This window comes from Saccostrea echinata, unplaced genomic scaffold, assembly GCF_033153115.1.
Source record: "Saccostrea echinata isolate AGI-Se365-2 ecotype Australia unplaced genomic scaffold, CSIRO_AGI_Sech_v1 ptg000072l, whole genome shotgun sequence".
In the NCBI taxonomy this organism is placed as follows: domain Eukaryota; kingdom Metazoa; phylum Mollusca; class Bivalvia; order Ostreida; family Ostreidae; genus Saccostrea; species Saccostrea echinata.
The window spans coordinates 1,459,099-1,472,750 of NW_026889821.1; the positions used below are offsets into that span (position 1 = coordinate 1,459,099).

At 32.9% G+C, this 13,652-nt stretch overlaps 1 long non-coding RNA gene and 1 pseudogene across 1 annotated transcript; both read right to left on the reverse strand.

Annotated features, from left to right (window-relative positions):
* Positions 1-287: 287 nt before the first annotated feature.
* LOC133176216 (uncharacterized) lies at positions 288-1,302 on the reverse strand. The gene is made up of 3 exons (XR_009719409.1): positions 1,233-1,302; positions 634-756; positions 288-331 (listed from the first exon to the last, which is right to left on the reverse strand). It is a non-coding gene; the product is annotated as an uncharacterized LOC133176216 (long non-coding RNA).
* Positions 1,303-1,305: 3 nt separating this feature from the next.
* On the reverse strand, positions 1,306-4,764 carry LOC133176240 (uncharacterized; annotated as a pseudogene).
* Between the last annotated feature and the right edge of the window lie 8,888 nt (positions 4,765-13,652).

The window sequence follows — 13,652 nt, forward strand, 5'->3', positions numbered from 1 at the left end:
CTTAGTAGTGGTATTCAAGAACATCACCAAAGGCTATTAACTGTTGATGGCAAAACAATTCAATGGCAGATGTGGATTGATGCCTTTAACTGGGACCAAGATAATCATACATTTAAAATTCATTACAAGTTATCTCAGGAGCATATTTATCCAAACAATGCACAAAAGATGAGAAATAAATTGGCATTTGAAACCCTGGACTCTGAAATGTTACATTTAATGAAAACTTACAGTAACACTCTTGGTGAAGCTGGGAAAGCTGCACTGTGTGGTGCCATAGAATTTGTGGAGCATACTAGTACACTGGTTTCCTTTTTCCAGGATCAGCGACCTGTTAAGGACATGAGTGATACAAGATTACTACAGCTAATGGAATCATACAACTGGTTTAAGTCATGGGAGAAAGAAGTTTGTCAGAGTGACACAACTGCCAAGCGTTATAAGAGTTTAATCACTATGGAAACCAGAGAGGATCTTGACTTCATGTATTATGGGACCATGTCGCTTATTAAATTCTGTATTGAAAACATTCACACTGAAATTGTCCCTGCAAGATTAAATAGTGACATAATTGAAAATATTTTCTGTCAACAAAGATCTCTATATCATGGACCTACAACAAATCCTACTTACAATTCCTATAGAACTGGTATAAACAGTGTTATAATTGGAGAGACAGTGGTGTCCAGGAAGTCAAATTCTGGGGGAAAACGTGCATCTTCGTTTGTTGCTGAAATGCCCTCAAAAAGAATTAGACTGTAAACGAAGAAGAAATATTGATTGTTAAACATGTCATTTGCTAAATTTGACAGATTAAATGATACATATATTTATTTAGACTAGTAATTAAATATAATAATAATTAGTTGTTATTAATTCTAGGAAGAACTCCAAGGCACTGAAAAAAGAAATCACTTGCATGCACATATAACAGTCCAATAGCAGGAACACTTATAGTGGGGGGGGGGGGTACTTTAAAAATTTTATATTTGGTCAAAAGAGAATTGTGAAAAGGAGTGGATATTATTCAATTTTTTTCTAATAAAAATAAAATTCAAAAGGGGAAATTATAATAAAGCCATTTCTTTAAGGACCCTCTTTACACTGCACACTAAAGAGTTCCAATTCCATGGTATTTTTGCCCAGTAGTTCCTACCACATCCCCCTGTTTTCCAAGGGTCTAAATTATCTAGGTATTAACTTGTTTCATATGTGTTTCTCTTCGGATTTACCTGGTAAGTTTTTTCACAGGATCATTGATCAAATAAACTCCAAACATCACAAGATCAGATATGATGGAAGGTAACATTTATTAGTGGCCATGGAGTGTCAAAAATATCAGACACACCTTCCTGTTTGTCCTAGGAAAAACAGAAAAAAAATTAATGGTGAAATGTACAAAGCTAAAATTAAGAATTGATTGTCAATCAATTATAAACATGTAAACTGCATAAAGAAACTGCAGGGATCTTTCTTATATATAAGTGACATAACTGGAATGTATTTCTATATATATATATATATATATATATATATATATATATATATATATATATATATATATATATATATAGAAATTATAATTATATATTCAGTGCATACTTACTTTTCATTTCATTGAGTCCTGACCTTTATTCACAACACTTCTTACAATACCAGTCTTCATGATCTTTGATTGTTTTAATAGTTTCATCATCTATATTCTGACAAAGTCTATCATACCACTGATCACACTCTAGGTCACACTGAAGCCATTCAACTTCATCATTTCTCACACAGCCACAACTGGAACACACAATTTCATCACCTTTAAGTTCTGCTCCCATAGAATGTGTTTGTTTTTTCTTCTTATTGTAAACTTGCTTGATTTTTCTTTTCCTCCCGGTGGTTTTCCTCTCTGACTGGGTTGGAGCTCTACTAGATGAAACATTTGAAGTATCTTCTTCTACAGGCAAATCTGGTTCTGGGTTGGCACATGTTTCTTCACACTTTGTAAGAGCAGTAACGTTAGGAATACACAGACAGTTAGGAATATGACGAATAAGGCTGTCAATTATTGAAGATTTTGTACTTTTCATTGACTGTGTTAAGTCATAGGCTTTAGCAATATCAAGTAGTTGTTTTTTAGTGAAACTTCTGAAAGTTAAAGCTCCTCTATCAAGTAGTGATGATTGAATTTTCAAATGGGAATGGTGTTTACCTTCAGAGTCATCATTGATCATTTGGGTCATGGAGATTTTGGTACCAGTACTGTCTTTTGATGTACTTGATCCCTCTATCACCCGCTTTCTCAAAGTGTCTGTTTTTTGTTTTTTTAAAGCTCTTAGCACATCTTTCCGAAACTGGTTATCAGCAACACGACAAAATCTCCATATCAAGTCAAAATAAAGTTCTTTTAAACTACTCAGTGCCATATTTTTATCACATTTCAAAAAAGTTTCATTGAATTCAAAGTTTTGTAACAAATGTTCAAACTTGTTGATTAAAGCCTCATTCTTGGAAAGCTCATCTTGTACAGAATTTAAAACATTAGAACCTTCTATATGAAATATCTTTTCATAAAGTTCATGCCTAATCTTGTCCACTTCTATAAAAAAATCTAAAACATTGTCCTTCACATTTGTTAGACTCTGAGAAATGTTTTGGAGTCTTCTCGTCTCTTCAAGAGTTTCTTTATACATACTGTTTTGTGCCAACTCGTCGTATGTAGATGTTAAAAAATCCAACATTTTAACTTTTACAAAACAGGAAGTAACATTCATTAATTTGTCTTTCTTATACATGTTATTTCTCCCTAATTTGATGTAATGATGCTTTGATTTGGCAACACATCTCCCACAGATATATATTTATTATCTCAATTTGCCTACACTTGCCGAGTCAACTTTCAGATAAAGTTGTTTTTGAACTGGTGCAGGAGTAGCTTTTAATGATTTTGCCTTTTCCCCCAAAATAAAGTTTGAAACAATATCAAATACTTTGCTAAAAATCACAAAATCATACTGTTCTGCATTGTGATGAATACATTCTTCAATTAATGCTTTGTACTCACCAGAACTTGTAAACTTATACAATTCACAGTAATATTTGGTCCACATTTTAGAATCAGGATTTTTTCCCTCACTTGCTACACAGTTTTCAAGATATATTACTGTGAGTTTCTCATAAAGTTTCTTCAAAAAAATTTTTGTTCCACTTTCATTTCTTTCAAGAAGATCAGTCAGTCCTGCATGTGTAATTCTCTGTTCATCAGTCTGTACATGCATATTTTGTATACATGATCTTATCTTGTTCATGTCTATGGGACATTCTGTGTGATACTCCTCTGAGGAATCTTCTGGAGTAACATGAAAGGGAACATTTTCTGATGATGGTAGAGTACACATTCTATCAATTTTGCGTATTTCTTCTGCATCAAAGTCTGACATTTCCGACTCAGAATTTAGGAATGGGCTGTCAAATTCAGTATTTAATTCTTCTTCCAGTGAAAATGAAATATTACAACATGCCAGTTGTGGAAGGAAGGGAAATGTTGCTTTATCATAGAAACCAAAAATAGCTGCATCTGGTTTTAGAACATTGCAAGGCTGGAAGTTTATTAATCTCAGACCTTTCTTTTTTCTTGCACGCCCAATTGCAACTCCTAACATGCCCGCTTTGAATATATGTGAACAATCTACTTCCACTCTGTCCAGAGATAATCCTTGAGCTTTGTGTATTGTTATTCCAAAGGACAAAACCAATGGAATCTGTAATCTACTAGCTACAACCTTGTCATCTACAGAACTATAAACAGTGAAAATTTCTTTTCTTATTTCTGTCACAGTGTTATTAAATTTTACAGTCACAGCATTATCTGACATACTTAGAACTCTTCCTTGAAGACCATTGACCAATGTACTGCTCAAATTCTTGACAAGCATAACAGGGCAATTTTTTTTAAGATACAAAATTTTTGGTGCAGGGAGTTTTTCTAGCAAATTAGTGTTACCCTCATCTGTTACTTTAAATATATGCATATCTCCTGGTAGGTCAATTAACAGTGAGGAATTATATATTTCTTTGTCAAAATTTCTAGCGAAAAGTCTTATGGGATATCTTCTCCAGGGGGAAGAGATCTTTGCAGACGCGTAAGTAGATTCAAAGTGTCAATTGGTATCTTGCCTTTAGAAACATCGTTTATGGCTTTGACAAAATCTTGTTCATCTTGTCTAATTACTTTGTCCAAAATAATTTTATGTCTAAATACACTTGAAAAAATGCTGGATTTAAAGCAAAAATCACCAAAGTCTTGTTTTAACACGTCGGGAACAGGGGGGTAACTGGAAAAAGTCGCCACATCCTACAACTTGAATTCCTCCAAAATAATTATCATTTCCTCTCGTCATTCTGCATATATATTCTAATTGGTTGAACAGTTTTAAAGAAAGCATTGAAATTTCATCAATCACTAAAATGTCAGTTTTTAGTATGTTTTCTTTGTACTTGGCAAAATGTTCATCATTGAATATTTTAGTTTGAAGTTTTTCATTAGAAAACCGCCCATCTCCAATGCCTGCATGACCATGAGTGAATAGTCACCCCACCGATGTGCAGCGATGCCACTCCTGTAGTCCCCGTTATTGCAACGAGTTTAGCAGAGTTCTTGAACTTTTCTCTAATTTTCTCGATTAAAAAGCTCTTTCCAGTTCCACTCTGTCCCAGAATTAAAAGATTGTGTCCGTTATTGATGGCGTTAAACGCGTCTTCTTGCTTTGGATCCATTTTGACTTGTTTACTTTCTGTTTGCTATAAATAACCATAAATTTTCCAATGCTATTTAAGAAACATCCTCATAGCCAATCAAAACCGACATTGCATTCTGCCCGGGACTAGCACATACCATTCCATGGGTGAATTCGACTTTTCGCTCGGCGAGCAGAGTTTTGACGCTGTTTATGGAGATGAAAGAAAATAAAGACAAGCTTGCCATATATGGTTGTGTAGATAAATTATCGTAGAAGACATAGGTATAAACAGTTTGCCAGTGCATGTCTTCTGAAATTGTAAAAGAGTGCGATTCTGAGGGAGGGGGGTACTCAGTGTAATTCGGAGTTGGATACCTTGTGTTATTATTATACTATGGGTTAAAAAATTTATTACAGAAACAAGTGCCTGTGGCCTGTGGTTAGAAATATATACCTAGCGTACAGCTATGATGATAAACCATACGAAACGTATACACTCTTAATCAAGTTAATGGGACAATTAAGTAGGTAAAGAATGTGACGTAAACGACTTGTGTTTATAATAAAAATTTTCACAACTTCGTCTTAAAATTAACGACTATTGTCACAACACACCCGTGGGTGAAAGGGATTTAAGTGACTGAGATAATAAACAAATTTATAGTAAATATTAAACGGCATCTTTCGAAAATCTTTTTCTCGAGAATCAAAGTTGAAACATGTGAAAGCTTCGCAATCAGGTCAAGGCAGCCTTTATTTTTGAAGGAGATTATAAGAAAGCGGTCTTGCCACCTACCGGTCTTTTCAAAACAAAGGGCATTTAACTCTTAACCAAACAAAGAACAGAAACTCTTTCATTCAATTATATATATATATATATATATATATATATATATATATATATATATATATATATATATATATATATATATATATATATATATATATATATATATATATATATATATATATAATTCTTTATTTTTGTTGTACACATTCTGCTATTTCATACAAGTTAAACATATATTTAAAAGAATATACAGAATGTGTAGTTTTTTTTTTATTTTAGAGAGAGAGAGAGAGAGAAAGAGAGAGAGAGAGAGAGAGAGTTGGAGGAGGAGAAAAAAAGGGTTGCATGCATTCATAAAATATAAACAAATATATATTTGTATGAGTCATTGAAATAATTGATTCCAACAGTTCCAGCAGGTGTCAAACATATCCTTTCATCTTTGTTATAAGCAATATATTTTTGTGTTTCATAAAATGTATTCATAAGCGATATCGCAGCAGTTACTACATTAAGTGTCTTTCCTGTGCATTCAATTTCTTATGTATCTCAATTCTTGCATAAAGAGCTAAATCAACGAAGGGGCTAAATCGGCCTATTTTTTCAAGAAAATTAAATTGTTTGGAGGAAGAAAATTAACAATTGAAATATTATCCTTGGGTATCAAACTTAAGTACCAGTCCATAGAAAAATCAGACAAAAGGTGATACATGAAGATTCTCAGAATCTGATGATTTTCCACACATAGATTTCTCATGCAATATGATCCATGTATGTAAAATAAAAATATTTTGGTTCATGGTTACTGTGGAAACCTGGCCAAAGAAATTTCCCTGGCAACCAGCCACTTTTTCCAAGTGGTAGGACGAAAAGTCACTTATATTTTAAAACTTGAAATGAAATGTAAATATGAATAAAATTATTCCTCTTTACTGGTATAATAAAGATACACATTTTAAGTGTTTTAACAACCCAACACATAGATATCAGATTAAAAAATAGTTTTGTGATAGACATTGGAAGATATACATGTTTTGCATTTTTTGCTGATTCAGCATTTTTCTTGATTGTGGCAATATTCAAGACCAAATTAAAATTTGCATCTAAAAATTACAGCTTTTGCATGCATTTCACGTAAAAGTAAAGGAATTTCCCTGTTGAAATCCGAATTCAAACACGTGGGTTTTTTGAAAATATGTGCCCGTTGCCTAGCAACAAAAATGGATGTTTTGATAAATAAACAGTGAATAATTGTAAAGTGTTACAAAGAAATATTGCATAAATTGATATCTTAGAGTACCAGAAATAAATTTTAAAGTGACAGAATATAAATCAGACTTCTTAGCAAACTAACGACTATTGTGTAATTACTTATCTCCATGGCAACAGCAAATTCCCCATAGCAACAAGGCGGCAAAGCTTACTTTTGGTAGATGTTCATGTACAGTAGGAAGAAATGTTTCAAATTTAGTCTTAAAATTGCAATTTAGCAAAATTAAAAATGCATTATGGACCTCATTAAAATATTTTTGTTACATAAATTTCCCCATGGAAACGATTTTGAGCACATAACAACCACTTACACTGAGTGTTTGAAAGATTCATTTTCTGTAATTACTTCGACTCTTCTATGTGAGCGGGGAAATACATAGTCACGGAATTTCTTCAAACTTGCTATATGTGTTGTAAAATAATTTAATACCATTAACTCATATAAGGCAAAAACGTGTTGCTATGTAACATGGTTACCATGGCAACGTGCCCTGAATTTTGAAAAATAAAATTTATAAACATGTTCAGAGTTCCATTACATGTATTAACGTGTACAGTAATTCAGAAAAGTGGCAATGACTGTGTCCAAACGTAAAAAAAAAACTTAACTGCTGCCTTGTATGAATAATGAAAAAAAATTGTTAGGAAAACAACTACATTGTATTACAAATATTACCCTGGAAAGAAAGTATGAAAAGCAATAATTTCTTAATATTTCTTTGTTTGGTTAAATTTAACAAATAAAAGCAATTATGATTTGGATTTTGGAAGAAAAAATAAGAAAAAAACTTTGATTAACAGGGTTGCTTTGGCAATAATACTGAAAAACAATTCCTTATTAACTCTGTGCAAGTTTTTATCTGTTGATAATCGCTTCCTGATCGGGAGGCCTGGGTTGGATTCTCGATCGCCGCACCGCGTCAATCCTAAGACATAAACATAGGTAGTGACTGTTCCTTAGCCAAGCGCCCGGCACCAGAAGTGAAAGACAAGGGTCTTTCGGATGAGACCCTAAAAACCGAGGTCCCGTGTCAGGGTAGGCGTTGGCATGGTCAAGAACCCTCACTGCTCAATGACCCTGAGTGCCAAATACAGGTCTTAATTTGAAGCCCTTCAGCGGTATATGGTGACTTCTCTATATGAGTGAAAAAATTCTAGAGTGGGGCGTAAAAAATATACAATCAATTAATCTGTTGATATTCCTTTAATAATGCTCAATTCTATGTAGAAATTCATTTCAATTCATTAAACTACATATAGAAATCATTAACAATAACCCTAGCTTTCAGTTCTGACCCCACACAAGCTAATAATAATTAATTTGTTTTGTTTTGTTGTTTAACGTCCCTCTCGAGAATTTTTCACTCATATGAAGACGCCACCACTTGACGGTGGAGAGCTGCAAATTTTGGCCTATGCTCAGCACTCGGGGCCATTGAGTATTGAGGGATCTTTTTCGTGCCAGCACCTAATGCGACATGGAACCTCGGTTTACGGTCTCACCCGAAGGACCGGTCTCCGAGTCCCACAGTGGGATTCGAACCTGCGACGTATGGATCAACTCCTTACTCAGCAACTCAAGAGCAGACGATCTACCAGTGGGCCACGCTGGCGACTTAATAATAACTAATAAACTATAACATGCGGTAAAATACTACTACTACATGCGGTACTTATACTACTATACGTACATGTATTAGGAAAATTGAACATTTTTCCTTTTCAGTAATCATATCCAATATATGTCCTATTTTTGTGCTCTTTGTGTGAACAGGGTCTAAAAGACTTATTTTTGTAGTTTCAATTCTCCATATCTAATCACTAGATGAATTTTTTTTTTTTATCAAAATCATACCTAGGCAATGAAAATTTGTGCCACTTTGCCATGTTACCATGGCAAAAGAGCATTTACTTTAAGAATGATATTGCTATAATAATAACCTATTTATGTAAAGTGAGCTTTTTTGTTGTTGTTTCTCTTGCCATTAGAAATTGAATTTTGTCATGTAACTCATACGTGATGTAATTATAGTTAACACTGGGCGTTTTAGCAAATGAAATGTATTCCAAGTGTAGGCATGACTACTACCTGATGTAGAGATAAAGTCTAAAATATAGTCTTACATCATAAGTGGCAACTATGTGTAATGTTCTTGTTAAGTTGTCAATTTGGTTCATTTAGTCTTTTTAGGTTTAATCAAAGTAGTTAATAAATCTGAATCCAGTCATCATTAAAAGGAAGACAGCGCTGCATTGGGGGATCTTTTTTCAGTCATTCTACGATAAATAGGACCAATTCAGGGTAAAGAACATGAAAAAAAATTGTTTCTAATAGAAATATGAATATCACAATTCTCTAAAGGACATACATGTATCAGTGAACTTGAAAAAAAAAAGAATTGTCCTCAAATCTGGTATAGTTAAACTTTTTACAACAATTTTAATATACCACTGATTTAAAGGTAATGTTACGGAAGTTAATGCTTGAACAAGTCTTATTATTTTTGAACAAAGCTGAATTTGACCAATTTTTCGTTTCTGATGTTCAGTATAGAACGCTAGAGTATGATTCATGAAATCTCGTATGAATCTGATATTAAGTTAAAATTTCGCGAAAAATATTGTTACGGAAGTTAATTGTTACGGAAGTTAATTCCCAGCAATAAAAGTTATAATTCTCGGCAATAGTTAAAATTAAAGTTTGTTTAAGGATATTGAACAAAAGTATGAAGCATTTCGCTCCCAAAATAATAAAAATCTTTATACCTTTACATGTAATACAAAAACTTTACCAAATTTCGTTACGGAAGTTAAATTTTTAAAAGAGACAACTGTTTTTGTCGAATTAATTTTGTTATGTCGAAAATGTAATCGTCTAAAATAGCTGAGTCGCAACTAGAATCGATGATATTAGGTTTCATGGTCACTTTCAGATAAGTTTCAGTTCTTTTTGAAATCTGCATTCTGTGTATTTTTAGCGATATGCTATAATTTCACATGAAAGAGGATCCATGCATTTCTTTGCGAGAAGTGGTTTGTTTTCTTTTTATATAGGATAAAAACTTTTTTTTTACATTCATTACAATCTATAGGAACGCTTTTACGGCTGAAAATTCCATCTTGAAATTTGTAAATAAATGAATCGACATTGAGCTTTGCAGTGGAATACCTGTTTCAACATTACATTATGTTCATATCAAAACTGTAACTGCATATATATCGGTAAATATTTACAAAACCATGTGTGTATGTTAAGTCTTAGAGTTGAAATCGATCTTTAAATTTATAGTTTAGATATTACAACGTTAAATTTGCAAGCGACTTAAAAAAATCTTAATTGGTCATGTTTTTGTAGAATGGCTGTTTTGCCTGAATGCCTATCATGACATGCGAGCTCTGTCTTGAAGATCTTATCCAAAATATCCATGACTTTTAACTTGTATGCTGGGCTTGTCAAGGGAACTGTCACTGTACCTATGTTAAGGTATGTCACTCGTCAGCTTTTTAGAAAAGTTCAGGCAGAACCTCTTACTTCAAAACTAGTTATCAAAATTCAATTTTTATAACATATTTAAATGAAACAATCTAAATTGTTCAACATTCAATAAAAAAAACTGCTCAAAAATTCATAAAGAAGTAAGATTTATGAGGGACTATTTCTTGTGGTGGAGGGATATTTAGCAGAAAATTCTGCAAATCTGCACATTTATTTAACTTAATATCTTGGAACTTTAGCCTCACATACTTTTATTTAGAGAATATTTTCCGTTATGATATGCTAGGAATATTAAATATAGGTCTCAATTTATATTTTTATAACAAATTTTACACCTTCCCTCAACAAACTTTGCCGAGAAATGAAGATATATTAAAGAAGTCAAGATAAAATTTACACCGTTTTTTGCTTGAAAGTCGCATATTTTGACCAATATTTCCAAATTTACGTCACTGACCCCAACTTTTTCTTTCATTATTTTAAATTACTCGATACTTTAGACTGATCAGCACTTAAGTCGTAAAAAGTTTGATACAAGAAAATATTTTATTGCCTATTTAGATTTTTAATGCCCCAAATATGTTACTTTTTTAGTGCAAAAAGGTCACACAATAATTTATGCGTATTAATTTACAAGATTTGTTCAATGATAAATATTAATCAAACTAATATACGTAAAATAAGATTATATTTATTGCCATGGTTACATCTAATAAAATATGATAAAGGTTAAAGTGATTAACCAAAGAGTTAAAATTTAAGTGCAAAGAGTCAACTTAATTGTACCGTAGCTCAGTAAAATGCACACTGACTCCCTGTTTTCTCTGCGATTTTCAGTCATACTATATGAGTACTTATCCAAAATATACTTCTCAAAAAATCCTTGATATAAGAAATTTCACGAGTGACATACCTTAACGTCTTAGGTTTGACGCGGCGCGACGCGATTTGACGGGACAAGATTCGAACCAAGGGTGAGGGAGAGTATTGGAATACGCTATATTCCAACAGGATTTAAACCCCTCTAGTAAATATATGGGCAAGCAAACAAATTTATACCCCTTATACTTAGTACTTGATAAAAACTCCTTACCCCTGGTAATAGATCTTGTAAAAAAAAAAAAAAAAAAAAAAAAAAAAACACCGGTCACCAGATTATATCATAATCAAGGTCGTAACAACCATTGAGGCAAGTCAAGAAAATACCTACCTCACTAAAAATTTTGCGTATTTGTTTTGAAAAGCATTACTTTGAACTTATATAATTTGTGTCATGCACTTGATGAATACTTTTAACATTATTTCTATTTTTCGGAAATCATACATGTATACGTAAGTGTCATTTCTTCGTAATGATACTATGAGGGTGTGAATGGCAGCAATGCGAGTTTTTGAGTTGTTGGTAAAAAAAAATGATTTGCTGTATGTTGGCTTTTCTGGGGTGAGGGATGTATTTCTATTTGTTTGGTGTATACTTTGACAAGTCGTATACACGTGCATGATTAGAAAGGGATGGGAATACAAAGCATTGGGAAACAATAAATATTCTCTCCACGACCATATTGTTTTATTACATTTTTCAGACCCTATTGGAAAGAAGAGTACCTCAAGGGAGATAAATTCATGTGTCATATTCATTAAATTTTTTAAAACAAACAACAGCTAAAAAAAACAAAACAAAATAACAAAACAAAACAAAACAAGAGGCCCAAGGGCCTGAAAGGTCACCTGAGTATAATACAACAATTTAGAGGATCCATAGAGTATAAAATGAACTGAAAGGTGAAATTTTGTTGCCCAAAAGCAAGAAAAATAGGGTGATCAGGATCAACAAAATAATTAGTCTAGTGTTCATTAACAGTTTATAAATTAGGTTCTGATCTGTTCCCCATTTATCACTTACACCATACAGTATATTAACAAACTATCAGTGCTTCTGTGCTATTTTAATTCCTTGTTGAAATCTCTTACATTGGACTCTCTCGGTCTTTAATGAGCATTGAATATGACAAGTTATTTTTGCCTCATTTTTCTTTAAGAAATAAGGTATCATTTTTAAACATCTATCGGGATATAAATACGGGTTGGTCACGAGATCAAATTCCATAAAGCCCGAAGGGCTTTATGGTAAATTTGATCTCGTACCAACCCGTATTTATATTCCGATAGATGTTTTAAAATGATACCTTATTACTTATATTTACATTTGTGACTTATTCATATTATATATTAGCCTGATTATAACCTTTAACGTGTGAAATGTTTTATTTTTTCAAACTCAACGGCACAACTTTGATCTATTGATTGTGCATCGACCCTTTATGACGTCACTGAGAAATTACGTCAAACGTTTATGATGCGAGGAACCCATGTTTATACGGATATAGATTCGCGTTGCTTTTAATAGTCTTATATAAAAGAAAACATTTGCAAATGTAAATATTTATCTATTACTTACAAGTCTACCTGATCATAAAAAAAAACTATGAAAGTATTTTTTTTATTAAACAATAAAAAATCTTGCATAATCCTCTTATTCTATTAACCTTTCAAGTACATTATTTACAGTGACTAATTATCAAAAGTAAATGGCAAATGGGAATAACTCCTCTCAGTAGAATACAAATTAATAGAGCCTTGGCCAGGACCAGAACACTTGACAAAATTGTCCAGATGTTCAGAAATCTATATAAAACTTTTACTCTTTTTGCCTCTGATATGCCCAGGTGCAGAGAAGATTTTCAAAGAAATAATGCATTTTTCACTACAGATTCACTATATTATCAATAGAGCCCCCCCCCCCCCCCCCGTCCCCACCAAGAAACACCAGAGCCTCTCACCCTGGGACCAGAAGTTTGCTAATCAAACATGTAAGTAATCACTTTGTTTATTTGATTAACACTAAGGAGCAGACAGGATTATTTAACAGAATTAATACATTTTCACTATATAATCAACAGAGCCCCCCCCCCAACACCAGAACCCCTGACCCTGGGGCCATGAAATTCACAATTTTAGAAGAGGCACTCTTGCTCATTATAACTATTTACTTACTTAGTTTATTTAATACACAGGAACAGAGAAGAAGATTTTCAAATAATTAATGCATTTTCACTATATAATTAATAGAACCCCCCCCCCCCCTTCATCAGAACCCTTGACCCTGGGGCCATGAAAATCACAATTTTGAAAGAGGCAATCTTTCGCATCATAACAATGTACTTAGTTTGTTTAAATAATACCCAGGAGCAGAGAAAAAAGATTTTCAAAGAATTAATGCATTTTCACTATATAATCAATAGAGCCCAAGCCTAACACCAGAACCCCTGACCCTGGGGCCATGAAATTCAAAATTTTAGAAGAGGCA